Genomic DNA, 20,825 nt, shown 5'->3' with positions numbered 1-20,825 from the left:
CTTTCTCATGAATCCCTCTTATCTACTGATTCTCAAATCAGAGAAACTGCCATGAAACTGTCTTTAACGTCTTGATCACCCTCCTGATTAAAAGGTAGCTCTTATTACACAGCCCTGATGCAGTCACTTGTGAAATGTGGCTTCGTTTTAAGCTGGAAGAAAGTTCAAGGAAATTTGCAAGCATTTGGCTTTTGTGAGTATAAAGAACCAGAATCTACTCTGCGTGCATTAAGGTTATTGCATGAACTTCAAGTAGGAGACAAAAAGCTGCTTGTAAAAGTAGTTGAAAAGACTAAAGCCCAGTTGGATGAATGAAAGGCCAAAAAGAAAGGAGAGAATGGTGATATGCAAACAGAGGATTCGTCAAACGATGTTGTGGATGCGGAAACCAAGAGCAGAGATCAGATCGTAGAGGGAACAATCAAAGGGTTAATAAGAGAATACTCCACTGAATTAAATGCACCTCCCCAAGATCGGGATGCACAAACTAGAAGAAGAAAACGGAAGAAGGAGAAAGGAGTCCAGAGCAGTCAGAACCAGTTCCTGTAGTCTCAGAATTAGCTCCTACGGTCTCCACGGAAAAGTCCCCAGAAACTTAAATTGTTTTCACAGCAACAAGCCTCACCTGCCAAGCTGAGTGATCCCACTCCCCCACTCCCCTCAGGAAAGACGTTATTCCACAAGAGTGAAAAACTCTCCACAGCGATGCAATCTTTAGACCTGAATGGGATCATTTAATATTTACTGCTGTGGATGTCTGTATATCGTAGTTGCATGATATAATATACAGTGTATATAGTTGAAATGCATTCTCTATTGAGTTGGAGTTTATAGCAAAGCAGGGAGAAGTTTTGTGTATTTAATATTTCAGTAATATTGTAAATATACTTTTAATTAAACATTCTTTGCTGTCTATATAATTCATTATGAGTTCTATGTAAAAATACTTAAATTGCATATGTCATGACAGTTCCAAGTATTAAGTGCCTCTCTTAAAGTAAACACAAAGTTAGACTTACATTTCGGATCCCCATGTCTTCCTTGGAATTAGTTTAATGTTTTGAAACTACAAAACATAGCAATTGTGCCATTGCTTGCCCTGGTTCATGGAAAAGTTTAATTTTACAATATTTGGTGATTATGTTTCCCTGCAATCCAATTATGTTTATGGAACTTGCTGTACCCTTCACCCTCACAGTTCTGCCACAGGTAGCTCCACACCTGTCAAATTCAGCCTGAGTTTCTTTAAATGAGACTCTTCTATATTGTGATTTGTGATTACAGATCTGTAAGACTTCCTACTGCTCAGTTGTCGCACTTGAGTGATGACGCTGATCACTGCTGCTTCATAATCCACAGGGCAGCCTGTACTGGAGGAGTGTATTCTCTTCAAATAATTTCTTCACAGGATAATTTCTCAGCAGTTTGCATATTCTGTCCTCCTGAATTACTAACGTCAGACCAAATATGTCGCACACTTAAAAAAACAATTTCCACCATTCTGCATTTTGGCTCAGGCCACAGAGATTAAATCAGACTTCTTGACTCTTGGAACAGGAGGGGCTGGAGTGTTTGGTAGGCAGGGTGCATGAGTAGTTTGCGAGGAGGGACTCAGCCCAATGCATCACGGGCACATCTCTCCCCACCTTCAGAAGTATGTACATGAGGCACTCCCTCAAGAAGGCCACATCAATCATCAGAGTTCCCCAACATCTGGGGCATGGCATCTTTTCACCGTTAACATCAGGCAGAAGTTCAGAGTTGAAGTTCCACGCCACCAAGTTTAAAAACAGCTACTTCCTTTCAACCATTCAGTTCTTGAACCAATCTGCAAAACCTTAATCACTAACTCAGTACCTAGAATGTTATTGCCGCTGATAAATATTGCTGAGCACATTCTGGGGCTTGTTTGTAAAGAGGGAGGATTTAATGATTTGTCACACTTTCAGGGAATGCCTCACATTTGAGTCACCTGACACATTCTTTTGTCTGTTTGCTGTCAGATTTTATTTGCTATTGTTCATTGTGTTAGTATCTCGTTTCATTATTTGAGTACACCAGATTTTTACTTAATGCTATTAAGATAATTTTAATCTTTCAATACTCTGTTCGGGGAATTTAAATTAAGACAATCTGTCTAAAAGAGACATCCATTGCTGTAGCATAATGTAATTGATAGAAATGTACATAATAATTGATGGAAATGTACATAATTCACAGCCTCCGACATTGAATTAGGGTTCACCTTAAGAGGCTATTCTGATGTGATGACGTAATTAAGTAAAATAGTTTTTACTGCACTTTGGATTCAGTTTTTTTTTGGAGTACAATAAATGAGTTGTTATGTTTTTCTTAAACATAATACGACTCCGCTGTTTTTACTTGTGAAGACCTATAGTGCAAGAGAGGGGAGGAAATTCTGGAGAGTCGTCACATCTCCAAGGAAAATAGTTTGCCAATAACCGTACTTATCCACCTCTTGGTGAACTCCACACGGTAAGTGTATAGTGCAATCTGTCTGTTTCAGATTGGCTGATCGGTTGTTTGTGATTACATCTGATCGGCTGACTGTTGCCCACAGTCAACATAATGGCTGCGCACAGCATCAGTTCCATTCTGATCCTATCTCATATCGACCTGAGCAATGGTGTAACAGAGCATCTTCTGATCTACAGGTTCTTCCCAGGGCTGCACACAGAGACAAGCATCGACTGCTGCTGAAACCCTACCAACGCTGTGAAAGACACTTTGATACATGCTGAGAAATGCGCTTAATGTCTGTGCAGTCACCACATAGACTCTGTAGGGAACTCCACCAACTAGGGGCCTGCTGGAACTGAACATTGAAGGGCTGGATCTCGTAACACTGCCTTTCAATCATTTCACAGGAGGAACCATGAGCAGTGTTAGCACATTGCAAGAGGGTGTGTTGAAATGATGATATAATGAATGTAGAGAAACATAGAAACACAGAAAATAGGTGCAGGAGTAGGCCATTCAGCCCTTCGAGCCTGCACCACCAATCAGTATGATCATGGCTGATCATCCAACTCAGAACCCTGTACCTGCCTTCTATCTGTACCCCCTGATCCCTTTAGCCACAAGGGCCATATCTAACTCCCTCTTAAATATAGCCAATGAACTGGCCTCAACTGTTTCCTGTGGCAGAGAATTCCACAGATTCACCACTCTCTGTGTGAAGAAGTTTTTCCTCATCTCGGTCCTAAAAGGCTTCCCCTTTATCCTCAAACTGTAACCCCTCGTTCTGGACTTCCCCAACATCGGGAGCAATCTTCCTGCATCTAGCCTGTCCAATCCCTTTAGAATTTTATACGTTTCAATCAGATCCCCCCTCAATCATCTAAATTCCAGCGAGTATAAGCCTAGCCGATCCAGTCTTTCATCATATGAAAGTCCTGCCATCCCAGGAATCAATCTGGTGAACTTTCTTTGTACTCCCTCTATGGCACCGAGAACAACAAGCTGCGAAAAAAGAAGTGCAGAAGAGAAGAGAAAAGAAGTACATTGGTCATATTTACTGTTAGATTAAGAATAAAGTATGCTTTTGAAATTTAAAAAAAATCATAGTGGGGTAGATTGTTCTTGTCTAGACAGACACTCCCATTAGTCACATTTACCTATGGTGAATGTATGGTTTCCAATGTTCTCAAGACCTTGCTGGTTTGCATTGATATCAAGCCCATTCTGTGAAAGAGCAGCAGGTAATGCTGACTGACATCACCGTTTGTGACAGCCCTGATGGTCTCTGACAGCTGACACTATTGGAAGGCCCTTTCCATTTTTCTGAGTATCACTCTTGACCAGTCAAGTTGAGAAAGCACATTAAAATTTTGTAAACGTTTAAAAAATAATTTTGAAACCATTAACAGAAATAGACTATTTTTAAAACACGTTCAACTTTTAAAATTAGTTAAAAATAAGCACTGAATATCAAGTGAAATAAGGTAAATGAGCAGCAGTTCAAGAAAGCAGGCACTATATATGCCTTCTGAGGGAAAATGAAGGATAGGCAATAATCACTGGCTATTCCAATGACACCCACAATACATAATCTCATTCTTACGTAATGACACTTGTGGAAAGCTCATATTAGATCAAGTTAAAATTAACCACGACACAAAACCCAGCTCTCAAATAGTTCTATTATTATCTACAGCGAATAAATGTTGAAAATCTGAATGAAAAATTCAAGGTACTAGAAACGCTTGGCATGTTTGTGGAAAGAAACACAAAGTTCATGTTTCGGCTTGATGAAAATTCATAGACATGAAATGTTAATGATGTTTCTCGTCAGATACTCTCTGACCTGTTGAGTATCCCAGGAATTTCAGGTCTTGATTTAAATAATATCTATCCATGTCCCCATGAACAATTCATCCACCATTCCTACCTTTTGCTAACCTGTACTAACTTCAAATGAAGCAATACCTCAGTATTTTAATTCTTATCCCCCTTTTCAAAATACTTTCAGGTCTCGTCGCATCCTGTTCTCTGCACTCTCCTCCGGTCACCCAAACCTCTGAAATATTCATGTCATTCTATTTCTGTCCCTATAATTTAATCTTTGGACACTTCCTGTTATGTCTTCAACTGTTAAGGTATTAAGCTCTTAAATTTTCCACTTAAACTTCTCTGTTCTGTGCTGCTTCCCTTCTTCTGGAATGACAACTCAACCATCTGCATGGAATCAGCAGATCCAGTGAAGGCAAACAGCACTAAACCACTATACACATATGCTGTCATCTCCTTTGAGACTTCCATGAACAGAATTTTGTTTTTGTTCATTTCTGTGCCTTGTGGCACATCGGCCAACAACCTTCCCATTTCTTTAGCATTTTTGTCTGTTTCTTTTTTATGGGGCCGGGTTGCTAGCTCGACGCTCAACCCAGCACGGATGGAAAGCATGCAAGGAGCTGGCCAGATTCGAACCCAGGACCACTCACCTCGAAGTCTGGTGTGGCTGCAGCTACACCACCGGCTGACACTGACAGAAATTTTGGGGGCATGTAATAGAGTTCTAGTTCAAAGAAAGTATGTAGAACCATTTCTAGAGCTATGGGGGTTTTGAAGTTTTACAGCACAGAAACAGGCCCTTCGGCTCAAATCGTCCATATGACCCATCCATGCTTGTCCAATTTGCCAGCATTTGGCCCATAACCTTCTAAAACTATCCTATCTATATACTGTCCAACTAAAATTTAACAGTTGCTGTTGTGCCTGCCTCCACCACTTCCTCTGGCTGCTCACTCCGCATACGTACCACCCTTTGTGTGAAAAGTTATCTCTCAAGTTCCTGCAAAATATTTCCCTTCACACTTTAAAGCTATACCCTCTAGTTCCTGATTCCCCAACCTCAGGGAAAAAGACCAAGTGCACTCACTCTATCTCTGCCCCTCATAATTTTATACGCCTCTAAAAGATCACCTGTCATTCTTCTATACTTCAAGCAATAAAGTCCTGGCCTCCCCAAACTCTCCTGATAATTCAGTGTCTCAAGTCCTGGCAGCATCCTTGTAAATCTTTTATACACTCTTTCTAGTTTAATAACATCTTTCTTAAAGCAAGGAGACCACAGTACTCCAAGTGTGACCTCACCAGTGCCTTGTACAACCATACCATAACCTCCAACATCTATACATTTTGAGTTCTGAGCAGAATGGAGCGTGTCTAAGACAAGGAGAATATATTTAAGGTGTGAGGGGGAAAGTTCAGAGGGGATTTGTTTTCGCACAGAGATGATAGGAATTTGGAATGTGCTGACTGGTGAAAGCAGAGACTCTCACAACTATCTAACAAACATCTAGACAAGCACTAGAGTTATCAAGGTAGAGAAGGCTATGGGCTTAATGTGGGTAACTGGGATGAGCGAAGGCAGAGGCAACAGTCTGCACAGATGTGGTGGACCTAACAACTCTAAGATTCTAAAACAGAAGTATACAATACTCCGAGCTACACACAAACTCACAAGGACTCACAGTACGTCATTTGCTGCAGGAGGACAGAATTGCAAACTTTCAAATGAAGCTGTGTGTAACATGTAAACAGATAACAGGCAAGGTCAGCAGTGACACGGACACATGTCATAAAAGGCTGGGGGAAGGGAGGCATGGATATGATGGTAGCCCGCATCACCACATAAAACAGACTGGGCGTACTCTGAATTACAGGTACAGAGAAAAATCAAAGGTTTGGACTCAGTGACATGGATGGTAGTCTGCAGATGGTGCTGTTTCCATACACCTGCAATATCAGTTGACTTGCATTTGGGAGCTGTGGTTAGAATAGCCAAGGTGAGTAACGACTGAACCCATTGCAGGTGGCACACACAACAGCGACTGTGCATCAGTCAGGTATTTCCAGTGGTAGATGGGGTGCCAATCAAAAAGGCTGTTTTGTCTTAGATGGCAATCAGATTTGTTTTTTTGTGTGATCAGTCTCTAGGTCACCAATTTTTCATTGGATCTCTGCCTTCAGGTGCCTCTCAGACTGTTTCTATTCTTTTGGGGAAGGGTGGCTATTCCAATCCAGGAATGACTTACCTTTGCAATAAATTTGCTCCCCGATCTCCTGATCATTATTAACCAATGTATCCTGGTTCTTTTTGTTAGAGAAGACAATAGACAATAGGTGCAGGAGTAGGCCATTCAGCCCTTCGAGCCAGCACTGCCATTCACTGTGATCATGGCTAATCGTCCACAATCAGTATCCAGTTCCTGCCTTATCCCAATAACCTTTGATTCCGCTATCTTTAAGAGCTCTATCCATCTCTTTCTTGAAAGGATCCAGAGACTTGGCCTCCACTGCCTTCTGGGGCAGAGCGTTCCACATATCCACCACCCTCTGGGTGAAAAAGTTTTTCCTCAACTCCGTTCTAAATGGCCTACCCCTTATTCTTAAACTGTGGCCTCTGATTCTGGACTCACCCATCAGCGGGAACATGCTTCCTGCCTCCAGCGTGTCCAATCCCTTAATAATCTTAAATGTTTCAATCAGATCCCCTCTCATCCTTCTAAATTCCAGTGTATACAAGCCCAGTCGCTCCAATCTTTCAACATATGACAGTCATATGACATAAGACAAGGGTACCTTCACAGGACCCTGTGGTGATAAAGTTCAGGCCAGCCTTCAATTAAGGACACTCTCTGCTGCTGCAGTCTGGGAGCCGACATGTTATCTGTGAGGCAATGTCAGAGAACAGTTTGTGGGGTCTTAGAAACCTTTAAAATGACCTTCAATAGACACGAATGTTTTGGGAGCAGGTTGATGGAGATAATCAAGTAGATTAGGCAGTGGTCTGTCCAATCGTGACCAGTGATGTGGATATCATTGCCATCCCTTGCTCAACCTAACAGGATAACAGTCTTTTTGTCCTTGTCTATCACCCCATGAGCCTCCGCATCTAACACATCACTCTCCGCAACCACTGCCACCTTCAACAGGATCCTACCAGCAAACACATCTTTACCTCCTCCCTCCGTTCCACAGGGATTGCTTTCTTCGTGATTCCATTCGTCCCTTTACCAACTTCTAGTAGTTTATCCCCCTCCACCTTCTCTCCTTATCCATTACCCACTCTGGCTTCCTTCTTCTTCAGATTCTTTCTTCTTCAGCCTTTTACCTTTACCACTTATCACCTCCCAGCTTCTCATTTCATCCTCCCTCTCCCTCCCGCCCACCTGCCACATCACCTGGTCTCATCTATCACCTTCAAGCTAGTACTCCTTCCCCTTCCCCCACCTTCTCTCTTCTCCCTCCCCCATCCCACTGGGCAGAAGACACAAAAGTCTGAAAGCACTCACTACCAGGCTTGAGGCCAGCTTCTATTCTGCTGCTGGACTTTCAGACAATTGAAGAGACCTTTTGTAAGATAAATTGGACTCATGGCCTCACAATCCACCTTGTCATGACTGTGGTAAACCATATATATATGTTGTAACTGGGTTAACTGTCTGGACACGCCCCTCTGCTGACTGCCCCTGTGGCTCCTCCCACAGACCCCTGAATAAAGGTGATTTCGCCTTGCCCCTCCCCCTCAGTCCGGGGGCAGACACTCACCGTGGAGGTCGTATTGTACAGCGAATAAAAGCCTTTCAGTATTTCACCCAACTTCAGTCTTTTGGAGTTATTGAAGGTGCTTCATTGACCTTGTATTTTGTGGTCTACTTGCAGTGCACTTTCTCTGTAACTGTCAATAGTTTGGATAGACATCTTGGTCAGTATGGAAGCGATAAGCCGAAGAGCCTGTTTCCATGTTGTATAACTCTATAACTATTAATATTTCATAATCTGTCAACATTTTTTGAAACTCTGTGTAACCCAAGTTAACTAAACACAAAGATGTAATGTTAGAAAGCTCCACCTGTAGAAGGATGAAAACGAGAACTTGGAAAGAAGTAGCTATGCGAGAATGAGGTGTGGCTGATGTGACAGAAATGCTGCTAACTATTAGAAACTAACTAAAGATATAAACTGTTAAAAGTGGAATTAGTACTTAATATCTCTACCCTACTTACTGGAAATCCTCAGGGGGAAACCCCTGGAGGAGAGACGATATCAATAAAGAAGCCACAGCTATAACGAGCACCGACGATAGTGAGGCGATATTGGCAGAAACGAGCATCCAAGATCTCTGCCATGTAACCAGAACTTAGTTCTGTTCAATCATACCAAGGGATTTGGTGAGTTAAAACATTTTTACTGTTCAGAGTGTATAATTTACAGGCGAAATATGTTCAGTAGTCTTGTAACTGAGAAATGTTTGGAAATGACAATGTGATTGAGTTAGTCTGAAATAGAAAATAGATTGCGTATAAGAATTTATGGATTATAATGGTATGTATAGAGGTCAGGTTTCATTTGAGTATGTATTTTGAATTGACTTTCAGTGGATGATCCACCAGTTCATCCAACGAACCACCAAACAAGTTGGCCAGCCACCCAAGATCGAAGAACCAACATGGGAATGAACTGTTTCATGATGTACAGGATTTAATACGGTTGAATGTATAAGTTTAGTTTTCATTTGAAGGATCTGAATTTGACTTTCTGGAAGAACTGATTATTTTTGCAAAGTCTTTGATAAGTAACTGAGTAAGATTTACTTTATTTTAAAGTTGTGATGTTGGAGAATTTCTCGCAAAAGGAGTTAAGCTATAGATATAGATATATATATAGATAAATAGAAAATTTTAATTTGTGAGTTTGTAGACATACTGACCTGAACTAAACTGAAGTTAATCATAATACTGAAGAATAGGAATTCATTTAGTTTTCTAACTAACTAGGTATAAATAAAAAGGCAAATGTTAGTCTGTAAACCTTTAAGTAGGGAATAATACTAGATCAATTAGTTCAAGAAAATAGAATAATAAAGGTTATTCTAATGAATCTCACTGATTCTAACTAAAAAGGAATTTGGTTTCTATTTGATATCTGAGATTTGGAACCTAAAACAGAATGTTGGAATTTTGAATTGTGCTTACCCAAGTAAATATTTTACATATATTGCTCGTTTTAATAAACAAGCTTACCTCCAGAAGTGTGTGTTTTCTATTCACTGCCTCCTTCCAATACCTAGAGCTTCTGATGGCCCACTAGCACCTGGTATAGTATTATGTTATTTGATTTTTCTCATGAAGAGGGTGGTGACCAGTCACACAAGGTAAGATAAGCACTGAATAGGTTGTTTCTGCACCAAAGTGGATGATCTCACACCTTTCACTCCCACTCAATCAGTTTGTCTACAGACCCTTGAAAGCTCTTTACCTCCTACTCACAAGTTACAATTCCACCTAGTTTTTGTATTATCGGCAAATTTAAGGATATGACATTTGACCTCCTTAACCAAATCGTAGGTGTAGATTGTTAAATTCTGGATCCAAGTACTGTCCCTGATTCAGGTAGCACAATGGGACAGCTAGCACTATTATTTTAAATAACAAAATTATTTATTTATAACTGCTATAAATAAATATTTATTTATTTACTGTTTTCACGTAAATTCTGTAAGAACAAATTTTATTCCATATCTTAAGTTGTTGTGCAGTGATTTATTAATTCTGTAAAGGTGAATTTCTGAAACCCAAGGTATATAGCATCTTCCCAACTAAACTCTGTACTTGAATGCAAAATTAGAGGAGTGAGCATTTGGTTAAGAACTCATAAGAATGCTACATCAATGGATTCAGCTCTCCTTCCATCTCCAATCAAAATCAAACCTCATCTCACAACTCGGTTCAATTTCTCTGAATACTTAAGGTAAATTATCTCTTTCAATTATTTTTTCTATAATGGACCCTCTCATCGTTTAATTGCATATCGGGTTGTAAAGGATCTTCTTGAATTTTCATCTATTTGCCTCTGGAAGTTTAGTGGCTCCCTGGTAGAGGATGTGTTTGTAATTGGGAAGGTTCAGTTATGTGGGCAGGATGGATATGCTAATGATCTTTTCCTCGCTGATACTTGACACATGCTTAATACAGAGAAATTGCCCCAGGGTGCGGATAAAAGAGAAGGGAACAGTTGCAGAGCGATGTGCACCACAGACAATCAACACCTTGGTTAAGGGTCTGCAACCGGCTATGAATAGAGGAGAAATGTGAGTGGGATGGAATGTAAGGCAGGAGAAGCATGCAGATGTAACTGTGGTGCTGGCAATTATTCACAGAGTCCTTGATACAACAGTGTAGAAAGAGGTGTATGTTTGCATTCAACCTGTGTGTAGAGCACATGATGAGCAGAGAGGAGTGAACTTTAACCAGCACTGGAATCTATATGGCTTTGTTCTGGGTGTGTTTCATGTTATTTAAAAAATAAAATAAATCATCTTCAATCTTCAGGATTAAATCCTCTACTCATTCCAGAAGATTTAGTGGACGATAATTGGTTAAATAAACTTCATTGGCGTGTAAACACGAGGAATTCTGCAGATGCTGGAAATTCAAGCAACACACATCAAAGTTGCTGGTGAACGCAGCAGGCCAGGCAGCATCTCTAGGAAGAGGTACAGTCGACGTTTCAGGCCGAGACCCTTCGTCAGGACTAACTGAAGAAAGAGCCAGTAAGAGATTTGAAAGTGGGAGGGGGAGGGGGAGATCCAAAATGATAGGAGAAGACAGGAGGGGGAGGGATGGAGCCAAGAGCTGGACAGGTGATTGGCAAAAGGGATATGAGAGGATCATGGGACAGGAGGCCCAGGGAGAAGGAAAAGGGGAGGGGGGGAAACCCAGGGGATGGGCAAGGTGTTCAGCAAAACGCAGACTGGAAGATCGCCAGAGAAAGCAGGATCTCCCAGTGGCCACACATTTTAATTCCACATCCCATTCACATACTGACATGTCTATCCACGGCCTCCTCTACTGTAAAGATGAAGCCACACTCAGGTTGGAGGAACAACACCTTATATTCCGTCTGGGTAGCCTCCAACCTGATGGCATGAACATTGACTTCTCTAACTTCCGCTAATGCCCCACCTCCCCCTCGTCCCCCATCCGTTATTTATATACACACTTTCTTTCTCTCACTCTCCTTTTTCTCCCTCTGTCCCTCTGACTATACCCCTTGCCCATCCTCTGGATTTTCCCCCCTCCCCCTTTTCCTTCTCCCTGGGCCTCCTGTCCCATGATCCTCTCAAATCCCTTTTGCCAATCACCTGTCCAGCTCTTGGCTCCATCCCTCCCCCTCCTGTCTTCTCCTATCATTTTGGATCTCCCCCTCCCCCTCCCACTTTTAAATCTCTTACTAGCTCTTCCTTTAGTGAGTCCTGACGAAGGGTCTCGGCCTGAAACGTCGACTGTATCTCTTCCTAGAGATGCTGCCTGGCCTGCTGTGTTCACCAGCAACTTTGATGTGTGTTGCTTCATTGGAGTGTGTTTGACACTGAAGACAATGCTAAGTCTATAAGACTGTATGAAAACAGAAAGAAGCAAATTGTGTCTCCGATTTCATGAGCAGAGCACAGTTAAAACCAGGTCAAAGTGGTCAACCAATGAGGTGCCAAGTTCATGGTATGGATATGCATTCCCACACCTGCTATAAAATTTATAATGTACATAATTTCCAAGAGTGTTCCAGGAGGCTGTGACCACAACGTGCGACAGGGAGGCCAGGAAGCCAGGAGACTGGGCGCAAGCCCACAGTCGACTCCATCTCACGCTGATCTTGCTGATCAAAGCACTGAGGAAGATTGAAATCGTCGAGGCACGTGCGGAGAGCGAGTGAGTGCTCAGCGCCGTCTACCAGCCTCTCGCGCGCTGCTCTGGAAGGAAGGTTCTTGTGTTGAGTGATCTCTCTCTTCCTCGATACTGTCGGAGGATGGTTTAATTGGCACAGTTTGTAGATTGTGAACTCCAAATCACTTTTATGATGTGTTCTGGTGTCTGGTCGCTCCTTTTTTTGTTGCTTTTTTTTTTGAATCAGGGTAGCCTACAGATAACAATCACTGAACTGAACTGAAATATGCCTTTTGATTTTGTGATTTATATTCTGTATTTTCACTCTTTTTTTATTGCTGTTTGCACAACTTAAACGGGTCCGTGGTTCTTTGCTGTCTGTCGGGAAGACGAATAGGGTTGTATACTTTGATAATAAATCTACTTTGAATAAGACTAACAGAAAAGAAACAGTGATTCAAACAAATAACTCCCTGCTAGAGTTAACATGCCACAAGTGCCTCCACACTTTCTACTTTGTTTAATCCCATTAATTTAAGAAAATGAGAACATCAGAACTGAAAGCAGAATTAGGCAGATAGCCTCTCAAACTGGTTTTGCTGTTCAAGAAGAACATGGCTGACCCTGAACCTTATATCCACTATTCAGCTCATTGCCCTTTGCCTTTGTGTTCAAAATCTAACAAGAAAATGTATCCTCACACTTCTGAGGGAGATCATGCTTCGAGTAAAGAAGTTTTACTTGATTTCAATCCTAAATTACTGGTCCTCCGTCCTGAAACATTGCTCCGACTCGAGACTCTCTAGCCTGAGGAATAAGCCTTTCAGTAGTAAACTTGGGAGATCCTTTCAGAAACTCACGCGCATTCTTAATGTACTCTAAGAAATAGTGAGATGGCCGTTAAGTTAGACTTAAACAATCACTGAGTCCACCAGCTCTGGTCATTACTGAGGACTGGAATACACCAATCACTGAAAAAAGCAAGGTCACTGACGCTGATAGTCCACACTCCAGATCAAGTCTTCTCAGCAAGGACGATTTACCAGTTGGGGACATCTCATTCTGATTTGACAAATTTCTGCAGATGTACCATGGAGAGCATTCTGACTGATTGCATTACCATCTGGCACACAAGTTGCAATGCATAGGCAGGGGAAGGGGTGGTTGTAGATTCAGCTAGCTCCATCACGGCCACTGGCTTCCCCACCATCAAGGACATCTTCAGAAGGTGACGCCTCAAGAAGATGGCATCCATCGTTAAGGACCCTCCCCATCCGAGACATGCCCTCAGCTCATTACTATCATCATTTTAGGAACGGCTCTTTCCCTTCCACCGTCAGATTACTGAACAGTCCATGAACCTATGAACACTACATCACTATCTTGCTTCCTCTTTGCACTACTTAGCTATTTTTTTGTACTTCTTATTGTAACTTAAAGTAATTGTTTTATGTATTGCACTGCAGCACTACTGCAAAACAACATATTTCATGATACGTGTCAGCGTTCATAATTGTAACGCAAGGGATTCCGCAGACGCTGGAAATCCAGAGTAACACACACACACAAAATGCTGGAGGAACCCAGCATCCATGGAGAGGCATAGAAATGTAATATTTTGGGCTGAGACTCTTCATCAGAACTCATAATAAACTTGATTCTGAATTTCTGATCCTGTGCCCATAACGCCTCCTTTCATTTTCATGCTGACACCTCCTCCATGGACATTTTCTTCACAAGGATCTCATTGCCATTGTATTACAGCCTCTGAATCATCTTGATGCAAAGTTTGTAGCTCTTGTTGGCAGACACTTGGAAACCGCATATCCCTTGGTATATTGATGGCTCTTCTAATGTTTCAAAGGTATTTAGTCTTTAGTCTTTACAGGAATCCATCCCACGATTAGAAGCACGTATTCTGCTTAACACTGATGTTTACCAAGTGCACTACAACTTGCTTTTCCTCCATGCAATTCCATTACAACCTTCACCTCCTGTCTCTTGTGCACTTTGATTATTGTGCACATTGATTGAAAACCTTGCTTTGGTTTGATATCCTTGCCAGATGGCCCAAACCACACACTCCTTGGACAGGCCCTCCTTAGACTCCACCAGGGCTACGGTATTGTTATTACTTTGTAACCTTTAGTTATATTGGCTCGTATATATCTAGGGGAAATCCCACCCAGCACCCACCTCAACGTTTCCCACAGGGTCGGTTGCCGCCCAAATCGAGCCCAACTCATCAATCATCAGCCAGCACACCCAGTACGTTTTACCAAGTACACTTTATAGATATTACCAATTCTATGACATTAATATAAATTTGATACAGAAAGGGAAGTAATGAAGAACAAAGGCGCCAACGTTTATCAAAGTCCAAGTTCTTCGCGCACAACCACTGGAGCTCAATCGATTTCGGACGACCACCCGAATCCTGTCGACTCACGGCTCAGGACCACCCGGAGTGATCGACCGGGGCCTTTCCGCACGTCTGCCATCCTCCCCGTCTCTCCTCCGACTCCCTGCCAAAACCCCGTCCACAGTCATATACAGCAAAACGATACATGACCACCCATTGGCTAATAGCACCCTGCTGTCTATAATAACCCAGGTAACTGCCTAGTTAGAGACTTTCTCAGCACTCCTCAGTATAGCATAACAAAGAAGCCATTTTAAATTTAACAAAAAAAGAAAGACCCCGTACACACTTTATTTACTGATAACTGTTCACTTAACCAGGCACAGGTTACCTTTTGTCATTTTCCCAATTTGAAGAGATTCCTGTGTGACTCACAGAGGCAAACACCAGACAAGCAGGCCTTCAGGCCTACTAAGTCTACACCTATATCTCCTCTTCAAGCATGCCTCTGCTCATCTTCCCAGACAGTGGAATATTTGCAATCGATTTATCATTCTCCACAGTACACCTGTTACAGCTGCTTTTATTAGCCATGGTACGATTACATCCGTGACCTCTAGGCTTCTTGGTGCTTCTGGAGCCTGCTTGACCAATGGTCTTTTTGGATAGGGCCAATTTGGTCATTGCCTAAGGCTGCATTTCCTTGAAGCACACACTCTCACAAGTTAAGTGATTCGTTCCAAACCAGTCGGTTTCTCTGATTGTAACATATGTCTCTGACCAATCATTGAACTCATTAGACTTTACAGGGATCATCACATGAACTGAAGGACGTATTCACAGAATGTGCTCTGTATTCTGAAGCATGTATGCCATGATTCTGCTGAACCCTGATGTAGGAGCCAAGCATTTGTTCTCTATCTGCATTGTATTCTGTGTTGTGCGTTTATTATGGTGGTTAGTCACATGGGTGGGGGAGTGGTAAAAGTGAAGGGAATAAGTCATGTCTTCATGCTTTGTTCTTTGCACTTTAGTGCTGGGGACTGATGGATGTCATATCTTTTGCTGACCACTTAATTTACGCTTAATTGCTTCGCTTCAAGATTGTATGATTTGCTAGTTGCTAATAAAGAATCAACTTTTGACACGTTATTATGAACTGATTGGAGGACATGACATACAGTGATAAAAAATCCATGGGGGTCGCCAGCAGTGGCATTAGTTTGTTAGTTTGCCGCTACATTCTGTCAACAAAAGAATTCGATAGTTGTACCAAACAATATACTCTGTCTTAACGGAAAGTGCTTCGGGTATTTTCAATGCACTTCCTGCGATATAACCGAGTCTCTGCAGTAATGTTAATAAAGGTGCTCGTCATGACGACTTTGTGTGATGAGGAGGCCAATGCTGTATTGTTGGCAACTCTTTTTGCAGCTGTGTATTTGATTTAACATACCTTTTCCCATCTGTTGGCTCGTCTAAGTCCAGTGTGTAGATGTTACTCTAACGGCAGCTTTGCTCCGTTGCATCCAAGGCAAATAGAAACTATAATCATTACCAGCAGTTCTCTCCTTTGTGGTCATGGGCACCCTTGCAACACGCATGCACTATCTGGTGGCAATAAAATATTACACAATCTTTAATGGGTGCCCTGAATTTGGGTAGCTTCTACAATGGCCGTAACAGGGCCCCTTGCCTTTTCCACCCACAGGGCATATCACCTTCTTGCTCTTGGCACTGTTTTTCTGATAAAGGTAGAGTGTTCTCTGGTATTATTTGGCCTTCAAGAAGCCAATGCCCTGTTACCATCTTCGTTAATTTCTTCCTTCCTGCGCTCAAGATCGGAACTTGCTCAAAACTGTTTCATGTTTGTCAATGCAGTTTGCATTTTGCACACACCTGAAATGTCAGGTGCATACATGAAGTGGTGTAGCTTGAATTTTCTTGCCTAGCAGATGATGTGAAAATGATGAAACTTGCACATTGTTATCTTCTGCACCTGGTTGATTATGCTAAATGTGGATCTCAGGGAAAATTTCTAAAGATATAAGTTGAAATATCTAATCAAAATCTTTAATATATCTTCACAAGGTACCATTTTGGCAGCATGAATAAACATACTTGCATTTTGGTCACCTCTGGTTGGACCTAATGCTTATAGTAGGATTACCTTCGCCTTCTCCTTTATGCACTAAAATTGAGGTGAGAAGACTACAACTAGCGAGGCACTGTCTACGCCACTCCGAGCTACCTGTCAGCCTAGTCATCATAATGGAGCCAAAGCACGGGAGGATGAACCCTAGGCGCCCTCCCAAGACTATGGTCAACACATTCCTAGAAGACAGTGGCGCAGCTAATGTAGATGAACTGAACACACTGATGAGGGAGAGGGAGAAGTGGAGAGTCCGTCATCGTGCCCGACACTGGCCCCCTAGTCCTGAGTCGATGTAGTAGTAGTAGCATGATAGCATGATACCTGGGAACGTTTAAAGTATCTTATCCTGTGAGGAGCATCCCATCTACTCCATGTACAGATCAATGGCTGCCACCAACGTCCTGCCAATTCCACTGCCTGCCATTATTAGCGCTCCACCTAGATTGGCCCATTCTCTCCTCCATCACACTTTGTCACTGCATTGATATTTCCTCACAGCTATATCCCTACTCCATTGTTAAAGTAAGGATTCTTTCTCTATATTTCTACTTGGTAAGGCAAGTAAGCACAGAGTCATACAGTGTGGAAGCAGACCCTTCAGCTCACCAAGTTCATGCCAACCGTAAGCGCCCCTCTGCTCTAATCCCTTCTTGCTCCCACATTCACGTCATCTATCCCCAGACCAGTTGATTCGATCTACAGTAGCCAATTAGCCTACCAATCCACACATCTTTGAAAGTGGCAGGAAAATGGAGCACCTTGAGGAGAGCCAAATGGTCACAAGAAGGTGGGTGAAAGCACCTGGCCCAGATAGGGTACCTAGACGAGTACTGAAGACCTGTGCTGATCAACTGGTGTTCACCGATACCTTTAGCCTCTTGCTTTTGCAATCTGAGGTACCCACCTGCTTCAAGCAGGCTTCAATTACACGGGTGCCTAAAAAGGACCTGCCTCAATAACTATCGTCCAGCAGCACTTACATCCACTGTGATGAAGTGTTTTGCGAGGTTGGTGATGAAGTATGTCAACTCCTGTCTGAGAAGCAACTTGGACTCGCTCCAATTTTCCTACCATCAGAACAGGTCAACAGCAAGTGCCATTTCATTGACTCTTCACTCAACCCTGGAGCATCTGGACAGTGAAGATGCATTCATCAGGATGCTCTTCATTGACTACAGTTTGGCATTCAATACTATCATCCCCTCAAAACTGATCAATAAGCTGCAAGACCTTGGTGCAAATACCTCCTTGAGCAACTGGATCCTTGATTTCCTCACTGGTTGCCAGTTTGGATTGGCAACAACATCTTTCTCCATCAGTACAGGTGCACCACAAAGCTGTATGCTTAGCCCCTGCTCTACTCGTTTAATACCTAAGCCTGTGAGGCTAGGAGGGAGATTGAAAATCCGGCTGAGTGGTGCCACAACAACAACCTCTCACTCAATTTCAGCAAGACCAAGATGTTGATTATTGATCACAGGGGGAGGAAACTGGAGATCCAGGAGCCAGTCCTCATCGGGGGATCAGAGGTGGAGAGGGTCAGCAACTTTAAATTCCTCGGTATTATAATTTCTGAGGATCTGTCCTGGGTCCCGGTCGTAAGTGCCTTTACAAAGAAAACTTGATAGCACCTCTACTTTCTTAGAAATTGGCAAAGATTCAGCATGTCATCTAAAACTTTGGTAAACTTTTATAAACATGTGGTGGTGAGTATATTGACTGTTTGCATCACGGCCCGGTATGGAAACACCAATGCCCTTGAACAAATAAGCCTACAAAAAGCAGTGGCTATGGCCCAGTCCATTGTGGGTAAAACCCTCCACAGCACTGAACACATCAACACAGAGTGCAATCACAAGAAAGCAGCATCCATTATCAAGGGATCCCCATCATTCCAGGCCATGCTGCAGCCATCAGGAAGAAGGTACAGGAGTTTCAGGACCCAGATCAGCAGGTTCAGGAACAGTTAATCGCCCCTCAACCATCAGGCTCTTGAACCAGAGGAGATAACTTCACTCGACTTCACTCGCTCCATCACTGAACTGCTCCCACGACCTATGAATTCAAGAATTCTTCATCTCATCTTCTCAATATTTATTTATTTTGTATTTGCATAGTTTGTCGTCTTGTTTGTCTGCCCCATTGGATGCGGTCTTCCATTGATTCTATTGTGTTTCTTGTACTTACCATGAATGCCTGCAAGAAAATGTATTTCAAGGTTGTATATGGTGACATGTATGTACTTTGATAATAAATTTACTTTGAATTTTGAACATTGTCTAATGCCACACAGACAAAATAGCATGCTCTGGGTAATTGCGCATTGTGCCACACACCTGATAGAGCTCCTAGCCAAACACTTTGTTGTCTTATATCACAGCAGTAATTGCATTCAAAATCAAATAGCATGGCACACGGAGCTCGATCGTATGCACACATTACTCTTCTGGTAAGATGGTGCCGTGCTTGGACTCAGTGGATTCTACAGGGTCAACCAAAGGTCTAATTGCTTTTTAGACATAATTTTTATGATCGCAAGAACCTGCGGGACAATAAGAACTTACAGGACTGGAGGTCTATCCCAGCCATGAGTTGGACATTGGTGGAGAAGCTGAAGGAGCTGGACTTGGTGCGGATTGTACTGCTCTCTGCGTTGTAGAGGCATTGGAGGGGTCTGTGTGCGAAGGAGGTATGCCGTCTAACAGCAAGTGATCACCTTTGTTGCTTTTCTTGTGATCACAAGACCCTGTTTGATATTGTTAGTGTGGAATGCTGCAATTCTGATTTAGTGGTTTATTGACAAATGGCAGGGGAGATTTTTTCTCCAGTTCTGATGAAGGGTCTTGGCCCAAAACGTCAACTGTTTACTCTTTTCCATAGATGCTGTCTGGCCTGTTGATTTCCTCCAGCATTTTATGTGTGTTGCTTGGATTTTTTCTTGTTTGCAGTGGGGGGGGGGGAGGGAGCTGCATGGCCCCAGTCATAGCAAGGACTCAGCCTCAAGCCGAGGTGTCAACTATTTACCCAGGAAAGAGGGTCTGGAGTTGGTGGGCTCCACTGGAGAGCTGGAGACGACGTGGTGTGACTCGTGTGACTCCGGCATATATGCTGGAGTCAGTGCTGCCCCTAGTGTTTGCTCAGTAGAAGGCAAGATGTATTGTGCTTGACTGCAGACTGCTGCAACATTTATGGACTCAGGGACTTTGAATATTTTTTTTTGTGTAAATATGTTTTGCACCTTGGCCCCGGAGTAACTATTTCTTTTGCCTGTATTCATGGGTATTTATTAAGCTTGAACTTGAATATTTTTTCGTGACAGTCTCTCCCATCTGCTCTCTTAGGTTCACCAAGCTACTTGAGAAGCAAGGAGTATCTCTGCCTTGTCAGAAGATGCCTAGAATCATCCCTCAATTATTTGCAAAAGATATTTATTATTGCTGATGACTAAACCTTTTATAGGTCAGTGGATATAAGAAAGTCTGCAGAATGCTGGAGGAACTCAGCTGGTCAGGCAGCATCTATACATTTCCTTATATGCTGCCTGACCTGCTGAGTTCCTCCAGCGTTTTGTCTGTGTCTCAGTGGATGTAATGTGCCTTTTTACAGAAAAGGGACAGGTTGTTCGCATCACATACAAAATACTGGAGGAACTCAGCAGGCCAGGCAGCATCTATGGAAAAGAGTACAGTCGACATTTCGGGCCGAGACCCTTCAGCAGGTTCTGAAGCGTCGACTGCACTCTTCTTCATAGATGCTGCCTGGCCTGCCTCCAGTATTTTGTGCGTGTGTGTGGTTTGGATTTCCAGCATCTGCAGATTTTCTCTTGTTTGAGGATGTTGACATATTAGTTTCCGAGCTTGTCCAGTTGCCACTCTAAGGTAACCCCATACATTGGCAGCAGAGCTCTGGGCTAGCAGCCCATCCAATGGTTTGAACCAGCCTGATTGACAAGAGATCTGACAATGACGTCGGCAGGACAACCTCCTCTGCGCTTTAAACCCACCCACTTGGGGCAGCTTCCCGCGAAACTGACGTCACCTTGGTAACCGTTGCCCCGCGTGACGGCGTGAGACCAGCTGCGATTGGCTGAGGCCGCAGCAGTGACCTCCGCACGCAC

The sequence above is a fragment of the Mobula hypostoma genome, chromosome 21 (genome assembly GCF_963921235.1).
Source record: "Mobula hypostoma chromosome 21, sMobHyp1.1, whole genome shotgun sequence".
In the NCBI taxonomy this organism is placed as follows: domain Eukaryota; kingdom Metazoa; phylum Chordata; class Chondrichthyes; order Myliobatiformes; family Myliobatidae; genus Mobula; species Mobula hypostoma.
Note: the sequence above shows the minus strand (reverse complement) of the source record.